Raw genomic sequence first — 25,000 nt, forward strand, 5'->3', positions numbered from 1 at the left:
CCACGCAGCGAGCTGCGTCCCCCACCAACAAGTCAACATCCGCCCAGGGGCCCAGGGGCCCGCGGGGACGCCAGCCAGGAGCCGCCAGGTGAGCCGGGCGCGCGCGCCGGCTTACTATAAGCCTCTTAGCAATTCTTTCGAGAGGTGACGAAATGGTCTCGCGAAGGGGAATCAATCCTACCAGGTAATTACCCGCCGACGCCACTATGGCGAACCGGGTGGTGTGAGGGGGTCCGGTTGGAAGCCGCTTCGCAGCCCTCCAATGAGAGACCCCCTTTAAGACGGGCCATTGTCTCTGACTTAAGGCAGGGAGCATGGCTGATGGCGGTGATATGGTGTTGCGAGTAATCAAACAGTGACACAATCAGAGTTAGACCGCTCCCCGGGCACCTGATCTGTAATCCAAATATGCATATCTTTTGAAATGCTTATATACCTGAAGATATACTGCCACATGCGATGGCTCAAAAGAACGAAAAATAAGGTAGGAGGGGGGGTAAATCCTTTGGGAAGTCTGTCAACATAAGAGAAAGAGGAAAGAAAGCATTTGTATGCAATTTTTGTGTTATGCAAAACTGTCGTGGCATTTGCCAATTGCATATATCTAACCTCCACTCTTCACACAAATATCCACGCATCAGCTAGTCTGAGTGGGTTCCACTGCTAAGCTACGGGGCTCTTATAGATAAGCATACATTTTTCAAAGCAACCAGCCTCGTGAAAACTAACATGCAACGCTGGATCAAGTGTGTGTACAACACAGGTTCATGTGTACGATGCAACAACTCTCTTTTTTGGGTGAACGACATCTGACTGATTCCCGGGCTTCCTGATGATTCGGTTGAGTTGTTAGAATCTCCCCCAAGTGGAAGTGAGGGAGACGAATAGTCTGGGAGACCGTACATCATACTGAAGTTTGACGTCAACAGAGACACATATGACTCATAACCATGGCTGACACTTCTTTACTTGATTCATAAAGAAACAGTCAGCAAGTGTGTAAGTCCAAGGTATTAAAGGAAGAGTCAGTCCGCCCTGGAGGAGCAGGCGGACAGAGAGGCCCAGGCTGCTCGACGGTGGATCTCCAGCCGGCTACACGAGAACCCCCCAGGGAGGAAACAAAGAGAAGGAGCTCGCAGAGGTACGAGTCTTTCATCTGAAATCAAGAGTTTCAGAGGGCAGAGATCAGCAGAACGGGGGTCTGTACAGCGGCGTGTGTGTCTGGGGGAGGCGTGGGGCGTGGGGGGGGGGAGAAAATTAATTTCACATTCTTTAATTTTCTGAATAAAATGGGCAGCCATTTCAGGTCGAATAATTGTTTGAACCAACGATTTTATCATTAATCCGACAGCGCCCGGAGCGCGGGTCAGGCCCCAGGTTGATTAGGTACGAGCTCCACAAAGAGCGCCACGTCGATGCCATTGAAAAGGAGCGAGTCATTGAGATGGAGAATGGGTCTGGAGGCTGGCAGCCTCGCTCCATTACAGCCCATTTTCAATTTCAGCCTCACAATAAACATCAAGCCGGGCCAAGGAAATTACAGCATCTACGAGACGTACCCGGGCGTAGAGGTGGGCCACGGACAAGATGACACAGGCTGGGGTGAGAGGGCCGAGGTGAGGAACAGCAGAAAGGCCGGCTTATTAAAGAGAGGCGGGAGAAGGAGAGCGAGAGAGAGGTGGGCCGGGTGTGAAAGAGAAGGCAAGGCTGCACATTCTACTTGTGAGGAGGAGGTGGTTTGAACGTCTGCTGCTACACAGATATAAGGAAGTATAGTCGAATAGTTCTCATCAAAGCCTCATCTAATCTATTCTAGTTGTGTCCGGTCGAAATTACATTTTATCTTATCCAGTTAATGACATAATTGATTAGAAGATTAAGTAAAATTCCATCATGTGCAAGAAGCATTTGATAGTCTGTTGTGATCAGCTGAATCCGATGTTATACGTCAAAGATCGGCCACACACTTGTGCATCATTAGAGCTATATTACACAAAGGACTCATAACTACGGGATTTCCAAACGAACAAAAAATATTACATCTTTCCATGTGAGCATGCACCCCAATTGAAACCATGAAACAGAGAAAACAAAAAAATATATTCATGTTTAGGCCAATGCTGCTTGTTGACACGATAGATAGACTAAGGGATGGACCATTTCTGGCCTTTAATGAGTTGTCGTATTTAATGTAAGTTTCCTAAACTGAACACCTTTCACCAGCGCACTGTGGCTGTTTCAGACGGCCTTGTGCGTCCAGACTTGTGGTCTTGTGATCCACATAGCACCGAGCAAACTGCGCTTCACATCTTGTAATACATTCCTATACCTTTTTATTCCCTTTTTTAAATTGCTCCATTCCTTTGTAAGTAGCGGGCGCAAAATGTACATTAAAACGTTTATTTCAGGCCGTGATATTGCGAAAGTGTGCTGAGTGTGAAGGCACCCTGTGAACTATGTAATGTCCTCTAACCCTGCTAACAAAAGCATTTAATTGCAACATAATTACCAGTTTTCCTAACTACTCTCCTTCGCCATATTCTCAGTGAATAAAGTGTGATTTGGGCTTCCCAACATCACACAGCGTTAAGGTAATATTGGGATTTGTAAGGAGAGTCAGTCATATAATCTCTGATGGCCACATTATTGTCAGACCTTAGAGAGAGAGAGAGAGTGTGAGAGTGAGAGAGAGAGAGAGAGAGAGGGGGGATGACAGGGGAGCACACACACACACACAGACAGACATATAGATGGACAAATAGAAAGAGACACAGACAGATAAACAGACAGATAGTCAGAGAGCCAGAGAGATATAGAGAAAGAAGAATAGATAAGTGAGAAAGAGAGAAAGAAGGAGAGATAAGTGAGAAAGAGAGTGAGATACAGACAGACAGACAGAAAGAGACAGACAGATAGTCTGTGTGAGAGAGAGAGAGAGAGAGAGAGAGAGAGAGAGAGAGAGAGAGAGAGAGAGAGAGAGAGAGAGAGAGAGAGAGAGAGAGAGAGAGAGCACGAACGAGCGAGAAACAAACCCTCAGTGGACTGGTATTAAGGACATTAAGCACCACAGTAACTCCATCTCCTTTCCCCCTCTCTCTCTCTCTCAGTCTCTCCAGCTACAGCAGAAAATCAATGGTTGCGGATGGCCTGAGCAGGCGGGGGCTAATTTTACCCTGAATTTTCTCTGGCGGCTAATCCCACGACCAGGAGCTCAAGGCAGGCAGAGCCGGAGGAGGAAGAGGAGCGGGAAGAAAGGAATGGAAGATCTTCCTCCTCAAACGAATAATATCAGCATGAAAACAAAGTGACCACCTGAACAAAGTCTATTTCACACAGACACTTCAATAGGCTTCACACGCATTGGGAGGGGGGGGGGGGGGGGGGTGTGTGTGTGTGTGTGTGTGTGTGTGTGTGTGTGTGTGTGTGTGTGACGCCCAAGTGACAGCAAGGCTCAAACACACAATGACACACAGCCCGACACACACACAAACACACACACACTCTCTCACACACACACACACACACACACACACACACACACACACACACACACACACACACACACACACACACACACACACACACACACACACACACACACACACACACACAAATAATTCAAGGTCAGATAAATGTGTGTGGGAGATTCTGTTGTGTTGGTGAGTAGTGGAGTTACCAAAATGAAGCACTTTAGGTCGCAAACCTAAACGTATTCCGGGTGAAAATGTTTAAACCTATTTGCGGCAAGTATTCAGCAAATTACAAATATAGGGATATTACTTCCAAAACCTTAAACCGAATACTGTTACTAACTATGATAACTAAGATTTGACTACTTTTTATGATACTTAAAAATGAAATACACATTTGATGAGGGAAATGCCGTATTTAATATGCCGTGAAGCTAAGACTAATAATCAAAGGAAACAGAGGCCATTGTGATGGGATGGGATGAGAGGGTGGAGAGACATGGAAGAGAGACAGAGAGGGAGTGCGACGGAGAGGAGGAGGAGGAGGAGGACGAGAGAGGGCGGTGTTTGTGTTTTACTCATTAAGAAAATGAAGTGAGGGGTGACATCTGAGCGAGAGATAGTTCTCAATGGAGTCATGGTACATGCACTATCACAGCAAGTTCATCACCGTGGCAGACACGCACACACACACACACAAACATACACAACACACACACACACACACACACACACACACACACACACACACACACACACACACACACACACACACACACACACACACACACACACACTTCTGCTGTTAAGGCTGTACCGTAAGGTTTTAGTGAAACACACGCCCCAACTGTGGTATTGTGGAGGACAAGTGTGTGTGTGTGTGATCTTCTGTGTTTATACACAGCTGACTTGTTTCTTTATGAATGAATGTTTATTTAAATTAAATGTCTGTGTGAGCTATCACAGTCCAGACCAAAAACTATACACAACGCATCACAAAAAGGAGTGCAATACCTAATGTGCGATATACAGATAGATATTATCCCATTACATTATGCGGGTGAGGAATTATTCGGCCAAGGCCTATGAAGTCAATTGCTTAAAGAATATACATACAAACATTATGTATGCATATACAATGTTATATATAAATATCTAACTATTTTAAACAATTGAATCATTCAATTGGATATGTATACAGATTTAATTCTGTGAATAATATTATGTGTATTACTATATTATATAGATAGACACATGTATAAAATGATAAATAGAACTATATGTTATGTATAGTTACATTATGTATCCAATTTGCAAACAATATTCTTAATAACTATATAATTATGCACGTATACAATATTACCTATATAACTTTACACAACAGTAAGTCGAACGTAGTTATTTCTTCCTTGAGGTGATGAAGATGAAGGGTATAACTGTTGCAACACTGCGCTTAGTGTGTTCTCATCAGGTCGCACGATAAAGGGAAGCTTCCCGGTAAAAGTAGATGATCTAAAGTGGCAGGCCGGCGGTAAGGTGTAGACCTACGCAGTAGTAGCATGCTAGTGTGCACGACAATGTGTGTGTTGCTGTCAGCCGTCCAGTCCCAGTTGTTAAACTCTTGGTTTGAACGGAGCGAAATAAAGGATTTAATGAGCAAACAAGTAATAATCTGTTGTCCCTTAGTACTGTTAGCTCAGGCGGGGATGAACAGCAGCACGGCGGTGATCATCCAGAGGTAAGAGGACTGAGGGAAATCACAGCCGGGACACAGCTCAGGTTCACTATAACGCACGCCAATCCCCAGCTTCAATATTATAGATAAGATAAAAACGAATGTATAGAACTATTACATTATGTATCCCTGCTATAGGATAAATAGAATGGTATTCTATATATATATATATATATATATATATATATATATATATATATATATATATATATATATATATATATATATACACACACACATACACATTATGTGTGTTTACAATATGATATATAGAACTTTATTGTAGATATATAGATACATTATGTATGTTTACAATATTATTTATATAACTATATTATATATATAAAGAACCCACCTCACACACACCCACACACACATACACACACAAACCGCGTTCGATACTTTGACAGAAGTTTGAGAGAGTACGAAGGGATAGAAAAATATGAACTAATGGAAGAGATGCAATTGAAAGAAGATAGAGAAAGGGGGGAATACGATTAGGAGGGGGGCGGGAGAGAGGGGGAGATAAGAGGGAATAAGCAGGAGTGAAGGGGAGCGACACGGTGAGCAGCAGGGTGATATCATGTCGGAATAAAAGGAGAGAGCAGAGAGAAGCCTCTTCCACATCACTGCCTTCAATTTAACACCGCTGGTAAAGTTAAAAGATAACGGCGATAGACTCCCAGGCCCGACGCAAACACACACACAGTCAGGGCTGGGGGCACACACACGCCCACTTCCATAAGGGAGGCCCTGAGTGGAACACAAAGGCCCGCACACACACACACACTCACGCACACACACGCACATGCACACGCACACACACACACACACACACACATTGAGAAAGGGGGCTGATGATGGCGCAGGGTTTAGAGGCGGGGGCTGCAGGGGCAGGAGGAGGACAAAGGAGAGAGGAGAGGAGGAGAGAGGGAGAGGGAGCGCGGCCACTGGGCCGGCCCCATTCCCCCCGTGGCGGGATGTGTTTGCGTGTTGGTGCGTGCGTTGGGGGTCCGTGGAGGTGGGGGTTGTGATAGCCTATTAACCCGGGGGGGGGGCCGGGGTCATCTGAAACGCCGGTCGAGGACTCTCAGGTAATTGATGAAGTCCTCGGTGTCTCCCCGTCTGCCCGCGTCGCCCGGCTGCACATCGACAGCCCCCGCCGACATCAATACACGCGCCGTGTAGCACCCGTCGTCCCATCATGCATCAGCGGGAGGGGGGGCTCACAGGGCTGGGCGGGGTCACCACATCCATGACCCCGCCCAGACCTGGTGGACGTCAAGGACATCACGAGCAGGAGTGGTGTCATTGTGTCATCCACAACGCCCCCCCCCCGACCCAAAACTAGGGTCCAAGAGTCAAAAGGAGACAGGGGGGGCAGGTCAGAACACACAGAACACCTCTCGTCCCTTCTCCATCTCACACAAGCAAACAAAGTAAAATAAAAGAAAAACTATTACAACACAAACACACACACACACACTATTGAGGTGCAATCAAAGGCAGGGAGACGGATCAGGACAGTGAGAACAGAGACAAATGAGGGCTTTATAAAGAACAAACCAGGAAGTAGATGAAGACAATCTTTTTAATGACGCTCAGAAAACCACTCACTCTCACATCTCACTTAGAGAGAGATATCGGCTTATATCACAGTGTACTGTGTGCTTGGGCAAGGAGGTTCATATGTGCGCTTTTGTGCGCTTGTGTGCGTGCCTGTGTGTGTGTGTTTGCCTGCGTGTGTCACTGTGTGTGTGTGTGTGTCTGCGTGTGGGTGTGCGTGCATACCTATGTGCGTACCTGCGTGCATGTGTGCCTGTGTGTGTGTGTGTGTGTGTGTGTGTTTGTGTGTGTGTGTGTGTCTGCCTGCGCGTGCGTGTGTCTGTGTGTGCTTGCCGGTGCGTGTGTGTGTGCCTGCGTGTGCGTGTGTGTGTGTGTGCTTGCCGGTGTGTGTGTGTGTGTGTGTGTGTGAATGGTGGTAATGCCAGTGCAGCTGGCCTGTGCTCAGCCTAAATGCCGCCTGATTGTTTTAAGCGCGTCCGGGCGCCAGAGATGACGGAGATGGAAGCCTCAGCGCTGATGTGCACGAGGCGATGGCCACACATCTGTGAACCGTGGACAGGTGCGAAGGGAGACAGAGAGGGAGAGGGGGAGAGGGAGGGAGAGAGAGACAGAGAGGGAGAGGGGGAGAGGGAGGGAGACAGAGAGAGAGAGGGGGAGAGGGAGGGAGAGAGGGAGGGAGAGAGAGACAGAGAGGGAGAGGGGGAGAGGGAGAGGGAGGGAGAGAGAGACAGAGAGAGACAGCGACAGTGACAGAGAGAGACAGAGAGAGAGAGACAGAGAGGGAGAGGGGGAGAGGGAGGGAGAGAGAGACAGAGAGAGAGAGGGGGAGAGGGAGAGGGGGAGAGGGAGGGAGAGAGAGACAGAGACAGAGAGACAGAGACAGAGACAGTGACAGAGAGAGACAGAGAGAGAGAGACAGAGAGAGAGAGGGGAGGGCACTTGGGTAACAGCCCAACATTTACTACCCCTCTACACACCAAATTAGAAAGAAAATCAAAGGCTTTTTCTGTCCTCTTGAAGATGATAGCACAGTTAGTTAGAGAGGGCAAGGGGAAGGAGGAGGAGGGGGAGGGGGAGGTTGGAGGAGGGAGGAGGTGGGGGAGGAGGGGGGTGGGATGAGGCAGGAGGAGGAGGAGGAGGAGGGGGGGGCGGCAGGGTGTGAGTTCACACCCAGTCAACTGTGGCTCAATGCGTCCTCTGACAGGGAGGGGGGCTTCAGGCTTGGCCCTACCACGGTGCAGGAGGTAATAGGGATGTTTTTATCAAATCATCCATGGTTTCAATTTACAGCAGGATCAAATGATTGTGGTTATTTTGCCACAAGCAATATCTACGGGGTGGGCGATGTGTAGTGGAAGGGATGGGACTAGAACAGGATAGGTGTGTGCATTGTCAGCCTCTCGACGCTTGCTGCACCCTGCCTATAGTGAGAGGGACGCCACAGCATTTTGCTACTCATTCTCCATTGTCTCTCGGAGACCAGGTGTCCTATCATCACATTCAATAGAGCCATGCTTTCTGCTGATGATGGGAGAAAAACATGCGCAATGGGCCTCGGGATGGGGGATAGAAGGGGCATATTATCGAGGATCATGTTGTGTCCACCATCTATCATCATATTAGGTGATCTTGCAATAGTTAGTACCTTGCAGTAATACTATGGTTCTTGCATAATCATTTAGTTCAACTTAGGAGTGGTATCCTGTTGTAGGAAGTTTCAGTTTTTATCTTAGTGAAGGATAATACATTTGAGGAATGGTTTGGCTATAGAATAGCAAAAGATTGACATTGCAATATGCATTATTTGTAAATAAAAGACGGTTACTTCTACAAAACAAGTATGTGAGGGTCACACCACGACGGCGTGTCTCTCTGGTGCACATTCACGTTGACGAAGTGCTAGTACCATGAACTACGGGTGGAAGGAGTGGTGTTAACACCAGTAGTTGCAGTGACTACAGCAGAGCTGGGCTCGGAGAGCAGATGACCAGCAGACGCAATACAGCAGGAACAGTCGGTTCCTTGAGACATCCGTTTGGAACCGCTGCGACATGGGAGGCTGAGCTCCGGACCCGTCAGCCAATCAGTGACCCCCACTGAGCCATTATACAATGGCTGAAGTTGTAGAGGTTAGCATTGATGGAGCCGTTAGCTTTTAGCCAATAGTTGTATCGGATCTGGCAAGTCGTACTTCAACGAAAGATTAACAAATATATATGCACCGACAGGAAATATCTGGAATCAGATTTGTTACGGCTGATCCAATCGGTTGAGGAATAGACCTTACGCCTCGTTTCCACATACGTATGTTTTTCGTATCCGTGCTTCCGTAAATTTACGGAAGGAGTCGCTAGTGTTTTACGTACGGACATGAATTCATTTACGGACAAAAGACGGGGGAGCGTATGATAATGGCCGCTTTTAGGAGACCGGTACTTTGGAACATGAGGATCGACATATACAGAGATAAAAACAAAACCAACCAGGCTTGGAAAGAGATCGGCGAGGAGTTTAGCCTGCCAGGTACTTACACTTTTTGTGAAAACTTTCACACGGTATGTCCGTAAAACGACGGCGAAAGTTACATTTTTTGAACGTATATTACGGACATACCGGAAAGGAATTTTACGGAGGGGAGGAGTAGTACGGAGCAGTAGCAGTAGCAGAACAGTTGAACACATCCCCCCGCCTTGGCTCTGGCCCCGTCCTCAGGGTGCCGTCGGCGTGCGGAGGCAGATTACGGCTCACGGCTCGGGGAGCGCCGGCCGGCCATCCAAGCAGAGACGTGATCGTTTCTTACTTTTTTTTTTTATCAGAACCACGCAGCCCCGTCCTCGCCCTCTAACGCTCGCTCCCATTGTCCCCCGCTCCTCCTCCTCCCTCAGCCCGGACATGTGTCGCGTGCCGGCCGCTCGCCGCCTCGCCGCCCGCCGACGCCATCGCCGCTAAGATGGCGAGGGGGCGACACGGCCCCCCGACGCACTCCTACCAGAACTCTCCAAATCTCCAATCTTGGCGTGATGCGAGGCGGGTTGTGTGGCGGGATTACCGGGAAAGAAACAGGCAATTACAGTGAAAAAATTGAAATCTTGAGTTTTGTTTGGGAGTGGCGGTACCGTAGGGTGCATGGGGGGGGGGAGGTGGGCACAGCGGAGGGGGGGGAGGGGGGGGATTAGGCTAAAGCCAGAGTGACGGCTGAATGGGGAAAGGACGCACAGGGTCCCCGAAAGACACCACTTGTTATTAGAGAGTGTAAACACTGCCAAGCCGCTGTGAAGCTCGTTTAAAGAAGACGGGGAAAAATCACCATCGGACATAAAGACGCTGCCTGTGGACACGAGCGTTATCCTCGCTGTACATTAACCGCTATCCTAAATGTGTGGATTAAGGGCCGGCCCACCACCCCTCAATCTCACTCTGGATCCCTGTGTAATCGCCTCGAGACAATGACAGATTAAGAGAGTGGGGGGGGGGGGGGAAGAGAGAGAGAGAGAGAGAGAGAGAGAGAGAGAGAGAGAGAGAGAGAGAGAGAGAGAGAGAGAGAGAGAGAGAGAGAGAATCTACAACCACATGACAACTGACTTTAGTCCTGGTGGCATATGTTTGAATTATAGGAAGGCTGGAATGGATGTAGGAAAAAGATCTGCCATCAGAAGACACTAGATAAGCAAGAGAAATAACTAGTAATAGCACAACTAGTTAAAAAACGAAAAACCTGCTATGGACAAACAGTCTGCTTAGGTTGTCCCTGTTCAAACAGCATGCCACCTAAAATAATTGTCTTGTAAAAAAAGACATTGGGAAAGCCTTTGGCCTGTATGATACTATACACAGCATGGCAGAAACAAGACAATAATTGTTGACGGTCCCAAATTAAGATGTTGCTACTATTACTACTGTTATGGATATTCTATGCACTCACATTGTAGTCTGAATGCAGTCATGCTGGCCTCACCAATGGTTTACTGACTGTAGACTGTGTGTGGATGATGGCTCGTTGAGGCAGCCTCAACTGTTCTGAGTCCGGCTGAATGGACTCTGGGTCTGGGTAAGGCTGCACACCTTGAGCAATCAACGTGCACAGATCGAATCAGCCATCACCGCACACACTCAGAGGGATCACCTGCATGGCAGCATGGTGCACCAGCTGACAGCATTGTCTACAAACGTCGACAATAAGGCGCTTTCAACCCAATACACCACCAGCGTACGTTCTTTGTCTGGAGGAGCCCAATAAAGGTCACCTAGGTGACCTTTATTGGTGACCTAGGACCGGTAAAAAAAAATCGTATTTTTTCATCCGTCTGTAATTTCAAGATTTCAAGGTTTTCAAAATACCCCATACAAAATGATTAATCGTTTAGAATGTGCCGGAATATGAGACAGTATACTGGGAATGGGGGGAAATGGATCCAGTGGGATTACGATTCTTTGCTTCTGCAATACTTGAATCATCAGGTTCATTGATGATCCAAATCTGTCTGTGCGCATTTCTCGGAGTGACATAACTAGCCCCAGACAGTGATTAAAAAGATTACGAGTCACGTTGATTAAGAAAGTAACTTATTAATTACAACTAAACAGCGTTAACTGCGGCTGGCCTTCAAAAGGCACCTTGGCGTATCCGTCAATTTCCTAGCCAGCGGAACCTAGTTTACGACAAAAACAACACAATTTATGGCAGCTCAGCTGCCACACTGAACGTTGTTATGGCAACCAGTGAGCTGTGGTTTGGAGCAGAGCTATTGTTTGGCGTAAAAGCAGGCTAAATTGGTGGGGGCATGGGTAAAGCGGGCCGTCACAAATATTTGGCCTGTTAAGCCCTTTGAGACTGTAATGGTGATTAAGGGCTATACAAATAAAATTGAGTCAAATTATTTGCACTATTTACTTAGGTGGTACATCTTCATCTAGGTTTGTGTAAATGACTTTACACGCAACTCCTAAACGGAGCTAAACGTTCCCTGAACGTGAACGGTGCTAACGTTGTGTACACAACGTCCCCTCCTATTACAGGAAATAGAATCAATATGTTTGGGGGTTTTCAGAATATTGTGTTCATCGAACATGTTTATGTATTTCATTTAGGGATGTCCGATATTGGCTTTTTTGTCGATATCCGATATGCGATATTGTCCAACTCTAAATTTTCGATTCCGATATCAGCCGATACCGATGTCGATATTTGGGTTATTTTTCCTCAAACCTAATTTAGGTAACATTACATATCTCCTGTTGTGGAATTAACACAACATGCTTAATGTTATTGTGATGCCCACTGGATGCATTCTTGAATGCAACAAGGCTTTCCAAATGTTAACATTGTCTGTGCAAAATAAGAAAAATACTTCAACTTAATTTAAGGGAAAAGTGCCATGTTTATTTTTATTTTTTTAATGGTCTCAGACAACAGTTTGGATTACACTCTCCCTGAGATAATCTTGACAATGCCCACAACAAATAGGGCAAACTTGACTTCACAAAGGATAAAACATTGTACCTGAACAACTATGTGCAACATAGCAGTGTTTCTTTAACTAAAACTCAATAACCTTAATTGAATAAATGCACAAATTTGAGTCAATTACAATGTGCACTGTACTGCACAATTTTGAAAACATTTATTTGAGCTATGAATAAATAAAATAAAATAAAAAAAAATAAAAAAAATCGGTTTTAAGGCAAAAAAAATCCGATACCGATATTGACAGATATTACATTTTTATGCTAATATCGGGCCGATAATATCGGTGGGCCGATAATATCGGACATCTCTAATTTCATTCAAACAAATTTCATCCATTTTGTTTTGGCAGGAAGAATCTTGACATACACGACGTGTTGCTGTTTCCTCGACCAGCCTGCAGGGGGCGCTGTGCCAGCGACCGCTCATGTGGGTGGTTTCGCCCATATTGACAAACAACCTATTCTGTGGTTTACGTTGGAGAACAGGCTGTCTGGATCTCCAGCTCATATGCTCTAGCACCTCTACTTTATGTTAATACATCCCTTGCTTGGCTCCATCTCTCTCTCTCTCACACCTTCCCAGTCCCCCAGCCATAACCCTCTTTGCTGAATGTAACCATCTGTATGAAGTCTCAGACTGTAATTATACAGCCGTGCTGCACACATCGTCTCTTTGCAGCAAGAGCATGAAAACGCAGCAACACACACACACACGCATGCAGAGCCCATGGTCGAGGAAGGCCATTATAGTAAAGCACGTGCAAGGCTCCTATTCAGAGCGCTCTATTGTTCAGGCCAAGGTAAATGGTTGAGCCTTCAGACTGTAATCACCTGCACACACACACACACACACACACACACACACACACACACACACACACACACACACACACACGTAGACTGTGTAAACTGAACATATTGAGGCAGATAGCTGTCTTCTTGAGGTCTTGATATTGTACTTAGCACATCTTGCAGTAATTCTCCCAGTCTCAGCCATCTCATTTGTGAAACACAACAAACAAAGGTACACCGGGGGGGGATGTGTGTGTGTGTGTGTGTGTGTGTGTGTGTGTGTGTGTGTGTGTGTGTGTGTGTGTGTGTGTGTGTGTGTGTGTGTGTGTGTGTGTGTGTGTGTGTGCGTGTGCGTGTGAGAGAGAGCATGCTCTTACTCTCGGCAGAAATCTATGTTCATACATGCATCCATTCTAAATGACACAACTAAAAATGTTAGCAGAAATGTCTGTAATTGTCTGTCTAGTCTTTTATCTCTGGAATTGTGAAAGGAATTTTTGCTATTCCTCCGCTGTTGTCAAACAAAACACATTAAAACAAGCTTAGGACATTCAAGACATTCAAATCCTAGCTGCAGCAGATACTTTGAAACCTCCTGAAAAAGGTGAGAACGAAGAACGACGAAGAAAGCCAATCTCGGACCCAAAGCTCAGAGGTGAGATACAAACACACATTGATTAAACAGATCCCCAAATTAGACAAACCCAGCCTACATAATAAAATTGAAAATGTTTATATTAGGCATATTCTGAGGATTTACCGTGTGTGAACTCGATTTTAGTGTTTAGAGGGTGTAAATACACATGTATGAGTGCGTGTATGTGTATATTTGCGTGCTTGTGTGTGTGTGTGATAAAGAGAGAGCACCTGGCACATTGCAGGAGAATAGGGCCAGTCTGCCGCACTAATTAGTCAATACTCCTTCCACCACTGTCAACAAGGCAAACTGGATTTTTAATTATTAGGCATGGCCGGTTGGTGAGTTCATATCTGGATCCCTGGAAGAGAGTCGGCTGTTACAGTCCAGTGGTGTTCAAACATTGGGACAGGAAGGGTTTCTTCCTCCCTCAATCTGATTGGTTGATAGGAACTCTATCCAAGCAGCTGTTTGGACATCAAACAACAGCTGACCCAAACAGGACATCACAGCCCGGCCTCGCACCTTCAGGGGACTCGGTCCTTCCATCCTTCATCCTACCCTCCAACCTTCCTTCCTTTCATCCTTCCTTCCATCCATCCTTCCTCGTCTCCTTCCTTCCCTCCTTTCCTCCATCCTTCCTTCCTCCCTTCCTTCCATCCATCCTTCCTCCCTCCCTTCCATCCTTCCTCCCTCCCTTCCATCCTTCCTTCCTTCCTTCCTTTCATCCTTCCTTCCTTGTCTCCTTCCTTCCCTCCTTTCCTCCAGCGGTCTCTCCAGCCCCCCCCTCCATGCTGCATTGATCTGTGAGTCTATTATCTTGAAACGGTCTGTTCTAGGGATGTTTGAATGATCAATTTATGGCAATAGTGTTTAGCGTTGGGAAACTTCTTGACAATCCATCTATCCTTAAACACAGTTACTAAACATAACTTTGTGATCCAGCAAATACAATCGGAGGACCCAAAGATCAATCGACCTGCTCTGCATCCTACCTTAAGTCCCACCCTCATATCTTTTCTTACGCAGACAATTGTCGTACCGGCCAAGCAAGAATTGGACTTTGCTTTCATGGTTAACTTTTTTTTTATTCACATTGATATATTAAATGCATTTTCTAAGTCCCTATCACTGCAATGAGTGAAATCAAATTAAAGTGTGGGGAACGTTTTCTGATGCATTTCAATACAAAAGAATTAATTCTCAAATGAATCTGAATCAAATCAAATCAGGTCCTGCAGTCAGAGGGCTGGTGATAGTGGTGGGGGGCTGGTGGTGGGGGGCTGGTGGTGGTGGTGGTGGTGGTGTGTTGGGGAACGGGAGGGCAGTGGGCAGGCAGGGGGGGGGCTGGGGGGGGGGTGAGGTGGGACCAGAGCACGAAAGGCATCGTTTTTTAACAAGCTGAAAAATTGTTTTGTAGCATTTCATGGCTCACGGGTTATGGTAATCGCAGAGACGCACCGGTCTGGAAACTAATGAACTCAGAGAAGACACATAGTCAGAGAGAGAGAGAGAGAGAGAGAGGGAGAGGGAGAGAGGGAGAGAGGGAGAGAGAGAGAGAGAGCGAGAGAGAGAGCGAGAGCGAGAGCGAGAGCGAGAGAGAGAGAGAGAGCGAGAGAGCGAGAGAGAGCATGGTGAAAGGAGAGGGAGGGACAGAAAGAGAGCGAGCACATGAGAAGCGACTTACACCTCACCGAGACTTACTTACTAGCACTTTAGCACACATACACACAAACAAACATGTGTAACATACACAGGAAGCACCTGCACTTTGGATAAGCACTACTGGCGGGCGTGCTTTGGATTGTGTTGCGGCACCAGCCCCGTCATGGGGTTGGACAGGATATCGGAGCACCGATCTGGACATCGGGACTAAGGCCCAATCCCATTTCTACCCCTTACCCCTTCCCCTTACCCCACCCCCTTGTTTTGAAGGGGGAAGGGGAAGGGGAAGGGGTAAGGGGAAGGGGTAAGGGGTAGAAATGGGATTGGGCCTAAGAGTCATGCAGGAGCGTTTCAAATCCGGCTGGAGTATCGAATGGTCTCAATGCTCCCTTGTATGTGCATAAAAACAATCAATGGCCATGTCCACTATACCTCTCTCTCGCTCTGTTCTCCTGACGCGCTCCTCTTAGCTCCCCCTCCCCTCCCCCATCCCCTTGTCTCCATGCCCCCCCCCCCCCCCTCCCCACCATCCAGAGAAAACACATTTCCATTTTAAAGCCTTTAAATGATCAAAGGATTGGCTTAATAGAATCAGTTCAAACCCCATTTATTGCTCCCTCCCTCCCACTCCCCCTCTCTCTCCCTCCTCCCTCCCTCCCCCTCTCTCTCTCTCCCTCCTCCCTCCCTCTCCCCCTCTCTCTCCCTCCTCCCTCCCTCCCGCCCTCTCTCTCCCTCTCCCTCCTCCCTCCCGCCCTCTCCTCCTCCTCCCTCCCCCGCCCTCTCCTCCTCTCTCTCTCTCTCTCTCTCTCTCTCTCTCTCTCTCTCTCTCTCTCTCTCTCTCTCTCTCTCTCTCTCCCTCCCTCTCCTCCTCTCCCTCCTCCCTCTCTCCCTCCCTCTCTCTCCCCCCCTCTCTCCCTCCCTCTCCTCCTCTCCCTCCGCCCTCTCTCCCTCCTCCTCCCTCCCTCTCCCTTCCTCTCCTCCTCTCCCTCCTCCCTCTCTCCCTCCTCCTCCCTCTCTCTCCCTCTCTCCCTCTCTCCCTCTGCCTCCCTCTTCCCCTCTCCCTCCCTCTCCTCCACTATCTTCTAGTGGTCCTTCCTCTCCCCTTGTTCCTCCATCTTCTCCTCTTCCGTTCCCTTGCTGCTCTCCTTTCGTCCCTCTTTCCTCCTCTCTCTCCCTCTCTCCCTCCTCCCTCCCTCTCATCCTCTTTCCTCCTCTCTCCCTCCTCCCTCCCTCTCATCCTCTTTCCTCCTCTCTCCCTCCTCCCTCCCTCTCATCCTCTTTCCTCCTCTCTCCCTCCTCCCTCCCTCTCATCCTCTTTCCCCCTCTCTCCCTCCTCCCTCCCTCTCATCCTCTTTCCTCCTCTCTCCCTCCTCCCTCCCTCTCATCCTCTTTCCTCCTCTCTCCCTCCTTCCTCCCTCTCATCCTCTTTCCTCCTCTCTCCCTCCTCCCTCCCTCCCCCACCCATCCTCTTTCCTCCTCTCTCCCTCCTCCCTCCCTCTCATCCCCCTTTCCTCCTCTCTCCCTCCTCCCTCCCTCTCATCCCCCTTTCCTCCTCTCTTCCCTCCCTCTATCACCCCCCCCCCAATATTGTTCCTCTCTTCTTTGAATCCCACCTAGCCCCCTCCTCAGTTTGTGTGTGTGTGTGTGTGTGTGTGTGTGTGTGTGTGTGTGTGTGTGTGTGTGTGTGTGTGTGTGTGTGTGTGTGTGTGTGTGTGTGTGTGTGTGCGTGCGTGCGTGCGTGCGTGCGTGCGTGCGTGCGTGCGTGCGTGCGTGCGTGCGTGCGTGCGTGCGTGCGTGCGTGCGTGCGTGCGTGCGTGCGTGCGTGCGTGCGTGCGTGCGTGCGTGTCGGCGTGACCCCCGTTCTATCAGGTCTGAAGCAGGTGCTATATAATAGTAAATTAATTAGACAGGGAAGATGCTCCTTGCTCACCGCAAAAATCCCCTGTGGCCCCTGCCACACACACACGCACACACACAAACATACGCACGCACGCACACACACACACGCACACATTGTGCAGGCAAATATACATAGAGCACTGGGAAAAGGGTCATAGGGACTAGAAGGGGGCCCTTGGGACTGTGTGATATAGATTTGGAGTGACATGGAGGCACGTTGACACAGGGATGGTTTCTACATGGCTATTAACCCTATTAGCCCCACACTAATATTTGTATTTATATGTGTGGGTGTGTGTGTGTATGTGTTTATGTGTATGCATCCACGCGTGTGTGTGTGTGTGTGTGTGTGTGTGTGTGTGTCCCAGTGTGCGTATATGTGTGTGTGTGTTTGTGTCCGTGTGTGTGTGTGTCCGTGTGTAAAAAAGGTGAACCTCAATAATTGTTACCCCTAATGTAACTTTCAACAGAACATCAATACGTAATGCATTCAAAGTAAAAAAAGAAATAAAATAATGGAACATGCAAAGGTCTCTGCTCTAACAGAATCGAGGTGCATTGTGTATTTGTGCGAGAGATGCAGAGAATACGTTAATATTCAGTTTTAAATGCAATTCACTGCATTGAATGCACTGTATTACTGAGGCTTTCCATTCGCAAAGTAAATGATTGTACTATCTTTACAGGACAACACAATGTAATGCTCCATTGTTTATTGCTCATTGAGATCAGTATTTATGCACTTGGGAGAATAGAATCTTACAGTAATATATTTACAGTTTCTCTGCCACATTAGCAACATCAAATGAAATATATATAAATGTGTCTTAACTTACATGTGTGTGTGTGTGTGTGTGTGTGTGTGTGTGTGTGTGTTTATGTGTAACTTTATAGTCACTAAGTTAGAAGGTGGAAGGATAATGCAGGAAAGGGAAACAGCTTATGTTGCTTCCTTAAATACACAACTACACACATAAAACATAATACACAAATAAACAGCTAGCAGCCTGCTAAAGAGATGTGCGGTTGCATTTCACTTTGCACACACACACACACACACACACACACATAATGGTCTGTTGGCTGATCCATTCAGCCCTATCATAGTGCCACACAGATTTCGAGATTAATCAAATAAAGAAGTGACAAAAAGGGGGGGGGGGGGGCAAGTGTGGGGGCCCCCAGCCAGGCCGTGAGTCCTAGGTGGCCCTCAGAGGGGGGCTCCAGGGGCCCTCTGAACGCCTGCTGGATCAAATACTCAAATATTGGGATTGAAGCGCTGGCACAGAGCGGTAGAGGAGAGCGCCTGTCTCTGTGTGTGTGTGTGTGTGTGTGTGTGTGTGTGTGTGTGTGTGTGTGTGTGTGTGTGTGTGTGTGCGCGGGCGCGATGTTAACTCCCCCAACAGCAGATGGTCGGGGATGTTCAGTTAAGACAGACGATTGATTTGAGGAAACAGATATCCAGCCTCGTTAAGCAGAGAGCACCTTAGGGACCGGGAACGGTGCGCTGTGAGGACACGGTGTGTGTGTGTGTGTGTGTGTGTGTGTGTGTGTGTGTGTGTGTGTGTGTGTGTGTGTGTGTGTGTGTGTGTGTGTGTGTGTGTGTGTGTGTGGGGGGTGGTTGTCTAACCTCTGCCACTGCCAAACTGTGAATATATGCTGAGTGAGAGGAGAGATTCAACACAGGTGTGTGTGTGTGTGTGTGTGTGTGTGTGTGTGTGTGTGTGTGTGTGTGTGTGTGTGTGTGTGTGTGTGTGTGTGTGTGTGTGTGTGTGTGTGTGTGTGTGTGACCATTTAGATATGGTATGTATATTGCTGAAGGTGGGTGTGAACTGTTGTTGGTAACAGTCTTCCAATATCTAAACCAAAACTAAATGACCCAGATAAAGTAAAGTAATAACATTTTATCACATATGTTGCATGTATAATATTATGATTATTATGTAACTTATTATGATTATTATGTAACTTATTTTAATTATTTTTTTATATATATCAGTAATTATATATATATATATATAATATATAGTATATAATAAGATATATCTGGATCTGTTACCAAGCACATACATTTAGCAAATTCAGGTTCAGGTTAAACCATATTTAGACTTGAGTCAGTGGCCGTGAATATCGTTGCCAACACCACCACGACAACAATGCCAGGACCATGAGAGAATACAAAGGATAGATGGAGGTGAGGATATAATGCAGAGAGAGAGAGAGAGACACGTAGAGGTTGAAGGACAGACAGATGGATGAGAGAGAGAGAACGTAAAAACAATGCAGAAAGAGGACGAGGGAAGGCATTGGTGATAGGTTAATAGAATTAAAAGACAACTGGACTTTTTAGAGGGAGGAATGAGAGTGTCTTGGCCCTGAGGCCTTGCCACTAACCCTCGTGGACGGATGGGAGAGAGCTCAATATTTGTATGGTTGAATGAGAGAGGAAATTAGTGGCAGGTTTTCTCTGTCCCTATCAGCAGTATGTGTGTGTGTGTCTTCTATATTTTTGATACTCCATAGCAGTTACCATACCAACAAATACATCATCACATATTATAGAATATATTAATTTAAGAGTTAACAAAATATAAATATGAAGCATTGTAAATAAAGAGAGCTAAATAAAGCATCTAAAGTCATTAATACAATTTTATTTTGAACTGCAAACTAAAAAATCTTATGGGAGGTTTTGATTTCTGAAAGTAAATTATTAATGATAAAAGAAAATGTTCTTTATCGACAAAAAATCCTCCATTATTTATTCCCAACTGGCGAAGCAAAAAACACACGCACGCACACACACACGCACACACACACACACACACGCACAGCCGCTCCTATACTAATATGAGGCGTCCATTGACGCGGCCAACACAGGGGCATGTGCAGAGTGGGCGGGACCCTCCCAGTCCGCTACAACAGCGTGACCCGTCAGTGTTTAAAATCAAGCCCCTTTCCCTGCATCGCTTTAATTGGCTGCAAAGATAGCTGGCTGTCAATAAAGCTTTGAATAGGGGTCGGCGTTTCCTCACTATTTCCCTGCAATCAGGCAGCGAGGAGTGTGTGTGTGTGTGTGTGTGGGGAGGTGTAGAGAGAGAGGGAGATGGAGGTGGGGGTAGGTCTCATTAACCTAAATATCATGAATAGTAGCATTATCAGCCTGCATACAACAGTAAAAGATTTAAAATAAATTCAAGAACACCAGAGAAAAAAAACCTTCTTCGTGATGCCTAAGCCATAGGGTGGAAATGCGGTCAATTGTATTTAATTATAAGAGATATGGTCTATCAGTAACATAAATAGAAACCTCCACCGATGTAAAAGGTAGTAATAAGTGAAACTGCATTGTTCTTTTTTTAATGCATACATGTTTTATTAGAAGAAGACAATTTGTTTTAATTATGCTGGTAAACTGAGGCAAATACTTTGTTCAATACTAATGAATCATAATTAAAGGAATTAAATATAGTGAAGTAGTAAATAGAGGTTGCATTAGTGTGACTGTCAATTCAAAAGCTTCTATCTCAATATACATCATAAAGATTACATTTTTAACCATATAAAAGATAAACGTGTAAGCAAGCAAAACAGAATGAAAAACCAAATGAGTGGCAAATAGTAATGCCTAAAAGCAAAAATAACATTTATTTCAATTAATGAAGGAGGCATTTGGTCTTGGAAGAAATTGAACTTAAAATCTAAATTGTTGTTTAAGAATGACACAGAAAGCTGAAGATGTCAACACGTTTATCTACTTATGGTCTCCTTTTTATTTCCTGAGCACAAACAAATTCCAGCGAAGACACATGGCTGTGCTGAAAGCCAGAGTCATGCTCTCTCTCCCCCACGGATCATTTCTAATGAATAGATTCTCTTAGCTTTGCCTGTTTTTGGCCACAATCATCTATCATTTCAGGAAACCATTATATGTTTGCTGTAAAGAAACGTTCCATTATCCGGCCTGAGATTCTTTGTCACCTTTTTAGATTTTGAGAGGAGGGGAGAAAACAGCAGGGGACACAAAAGACACATTCACAAACACATGCACGCACAAACACATGCGCACAGACACATACACGCAGACACATGCAAGCAGACACAGGAACGCCTCTCAGGTAGAGAGGAACACAAAAAATTGGACAGGAAGAAACGAATGAAAGAAAAAAGAAAAATACGGGAAGAACAAACTAATAAAATAACAAAAGGGCCAAAATCAAAATAAAGAAAAAAAATAAGATATAATTTTGATTAATATTTATGGTATCGTAAACACAGAATTTAACAAACTGTGGAGATGGAGCTCTTGGGCAAGGAGATGGCGGCAGCGTTCCCGAGCCCTGGCTCGTCCCCAGAGCCCCACACAGCCCTTCACACCCAGCCATGCATCACTGGCCTGCCAACCAAAACAGCTTTTCATCACTCGCTAATAATATTTACCGGCAAAGACATCAATGTTGCATTTATTGGATGAGGTGACAGATGAAAACGGTGTTAATTCCCTACAAAATAGAGCATTATAGGAGAAATAAGGGCGGCATAATGAAGTGTGATTAATCACATTATACAGACATGCTGTGGTGGCACAGGCACACAGAGAAACACCTGCACACACACATGGCTGCACACACACACAGGTTATAATCCAGACTGTCATACGCTGAGCGTGGCTCTCCTCACACGGTGTGTGACCTGCTAACTGGCTCAATGATTTCTGCAGTCTTTAGGAAGACACTCCATGATAAAACGCCGTTGTCACTTTGTCACAAAGACCCAGTGCGTCCTATTCCTCTCCCATAGCATAATGGCGCTCAGGAAACGGGTAGTATGGGGCTTTACTGCTACTGCACAAGACCACATCCTCGCACTACCTGGACATGGGATGTGGCGTTGTAGCGGCCGTCCCAGGATGGGAGTCAGGGCTGCGTTGCTCCGAGGAGCCGCTCTGCTTTAAGGCGGTGAAGCTCCGCAGGCAGCAGCCAGCGCTGCAGTCATGGACCAAAGACTAGTGTTGTGATGCCATCTATTGGAGCATCATTCTCCCACACACTCACACACACACACACACACTCTCTATCGCTCTCTGCTCAGAGCGGAGAGGGGGGGGGGGGGCTACCGAGCCATCAATAAACTCAGGGAGGGGAAAATCATGACTAGAAATATAAATATAGATAAATATAAATACAAATACTGAACAAAAAATGCCTCAGTAAAATATAAGATATTGTCTCAAGTTTTATTTTCGAATATAGGAAAAATGTGTCGTATAAATAGTAAATAAAATATGGACTGGTGAAAAGGGTACCAAATATTAAACTTCAAGAATTAAAATTTACAATCAAAGAATATTTTTAAAATATTTTAATTTCAATCTGAATCGCCTCAATTGTGTGCATATTGTTTCAACGAATATTACTTATTCAGATTTAAACAATAGAAAAATATAGTTATGATGATACATACATTTTATTTAGTTGATATATTAAGTCATCATGATGAGAATAAATATTGACAACCGGGGGGGGGGGAGGGAGGGGGAGAGAGAGAGAGAGAGAGAGAGAGAGAGAGAGAGAGAGAGAGAGAGAGAGAGAGAGAGAGAGAGAGAGAGAGAGAGAGAGAGAGAGAGAGAGAGAGAGAGAGAGAGAGAGAGAGAGAGAGAGAGAAAATATCAAGGAAAATGAAGTTGTAGCAGTGATGGTGGAAATCAGATGGAGTTTGTTTAGTAGTTAATAACCAACATAAAGCCAGCAGTCATGTTTGTCCTCTGATGCTGTAGTGGATCTTCACTGGGAGTACAACATCTGTATAACATCTACATTTGGCTGAACTAACTGTCGAATACAGTGTGCATTACCTACAAAGGAAAGAAGCCTACAAAATTGGGGCTAATATTTCTCTTTGTCTGAAGGGTATGTTTTACCCTCCACTTGGGAAGTGCTCGGATATGAAAACCAGGACTGGTCTTTGGTCTTAAGAAGTGCCTCTCGCAAGAGCTGTGATTATCTCCCCCCGTGTGGAGGAGATAATGAGGACTAGGCTTCTGTTTTTCACCCCTTACTCACACAGATGGTTAGTAACCTCTCTCTCTCTCTCTCTCTCTCTCTCTCTCTCTCTCTCTCTCTCTCTCTCTCTCTCTCTCTCTCTCTCTCTCTCTCTCTCTCTCTCTCTCTCTCTCTCTCTCTCTCTCTCTCTCTCTCTCTCTCTCTCTCTCTCTCCTTTATTCCCTACAGTGTTACTGCAGGGGGCACTGATAGCACATTGGTGAATAGCACATACACACACTCATGAAAGAATATGCTATAAGCACTCACAATCTCACCCCCCACACACATATATATATATATATATAAATATACAACAGCGTATATTTATGGTCCTACCCTGCTAAGAATGCAGGTGTGTTCTCAGTTTGGATGTGTTCTCTGGTCTGTGTCCTCAGTGTGGATGTGTACTCTGGTCTGTGTCCTCAGTGTGGATGTGTACTCTGGTCTGTGTCCTCGGTGTGGATGTGTACTCTGGTCTGTGTCCTCAGTGTGGATGTGTACTCTGGTCTGTGTCCTCAGTGTGGATGTGTACTCTGGTCTGTGTTCTCAGTGTGGATGTGTACTCTGGTCTGTGGTCTCAGTGTGGATGTGTACTCTGGTCTGTCTTCTCAGTGTGGATGTGTACTCTGGTCTGTGTTCTCAGGGTGGATGTGTACTCTGGTCTGACTGGCCCACCATGCGGGTGTGTTCACAGTGCGGATGTGCATCCAAGGACCGACTCAAAGCTGAGCCACAGCTGACTGACCTGGATGAGGATGGGTGCTAGTCCTGGAACAAAGAAGCAACGTGTGTGTGTGTGTGTGTGTGTGTGTGTGTGTGTGTGTGTGTGTGTGTGTGTGTGTGTGTGTGTGTGTGTGTGTGTGTGTGTGTGTGTGTGTGTGTGTGTGTGTGTGTGTGTAGCCTGTCATCAGCGGGCAGAGTGGCGTTGGCTCAAGGCTGAGCGGTGAATAGACCATGTGACGCTCACTGCTCACCCCAGCCCAGCTCCTGACCAATAGGGAGGCTGCAGACGGCGGCCTTGAGGAGCAGAGACACTCCAGGGACAGAATGATGCTGCTGCCACCGCCTCCCCAAGGCCCCACACGTACACACACACACACACACACACACACACACACCCAAAGACATAGTTACACACACATACACACACACACATATCTATTTGCCTCTTCAATTAGAATGTGTGAGCCAGAATGTGTTTATGAGAACATAATGTAAGGTTCAAATAGATGATGTAATTTATTAAAGTAACATGGAATAATGGAGGAGGATAAACTGTTGACGGACTGATTTTAAATGGTGGTGATGGAGCTTTGGAAGGGTCATCTCAAACAGGAAGACAGAGGCCTGAAGTCATTATTTCTCATCACTATATTATACCCCTTTTTATATTATTAAGTACGCCAAAAAAAGTAGAAAGATGATTAATGTGTTTATACTTTTTCCTAATTGACTAAGTTATCTTCAAAATCTGAAACATAACTGGCAATGTTCTGTCCTGCTCTAATATACAAGTTTGTTGGAGATCTGAAGACATGAATGCGGTGTCATGTTGTCTTCAGCCCCCATGTTCAGTCCTAACACATGCTAGCCTGACCACTATTTCATGTCACAAGTGACAATTCAGCCCCTAAAAACAAACACATGTATTTCTACCGCGTGTAGCAGCAGTTCTACCTCAGATATACCCCCTATATATATATATATATATTTAAAAGTGCGTGAA

General features: G+C 46.1%; 1 long non-coding RNA gene across 1 annotated transcript in view; it reads right to left on the bottom strand.

Moving 5' to 3' along the window:
- Nucleotides 1–20,600: 20,600 nt before the first annotated feature.
- The window catches only part of LOC115555456 (uncharacterized), a 21,667-nt gene continuing 17,267 nt past the window's right edge, over nucleotides 20,601–25,000 (bottom strand). Inside the window, exon 4 of the long non-coding RNA XR_003978874.1 lies at nucleotides 20,601–21,626. This is a non-coding gene — a long non-coding RNA (uncharacterized LOC115555456). The remainder of the gene's footprint in view (nucleotides 21,627–25,000) is intronic.

Source organism: Gadus morhua, chromosome 12, assembly GCF_902167405.1.
Source record: "Gadus morhua chromosome 12, gadMor3.0, whole genome shotgun sequence".
Lineage (NCBI taxonomy): Eukaryota > Metazoa > Chordata > Actinopteri > Gadiformes > Gadidae > Gadus > Gadus morhua.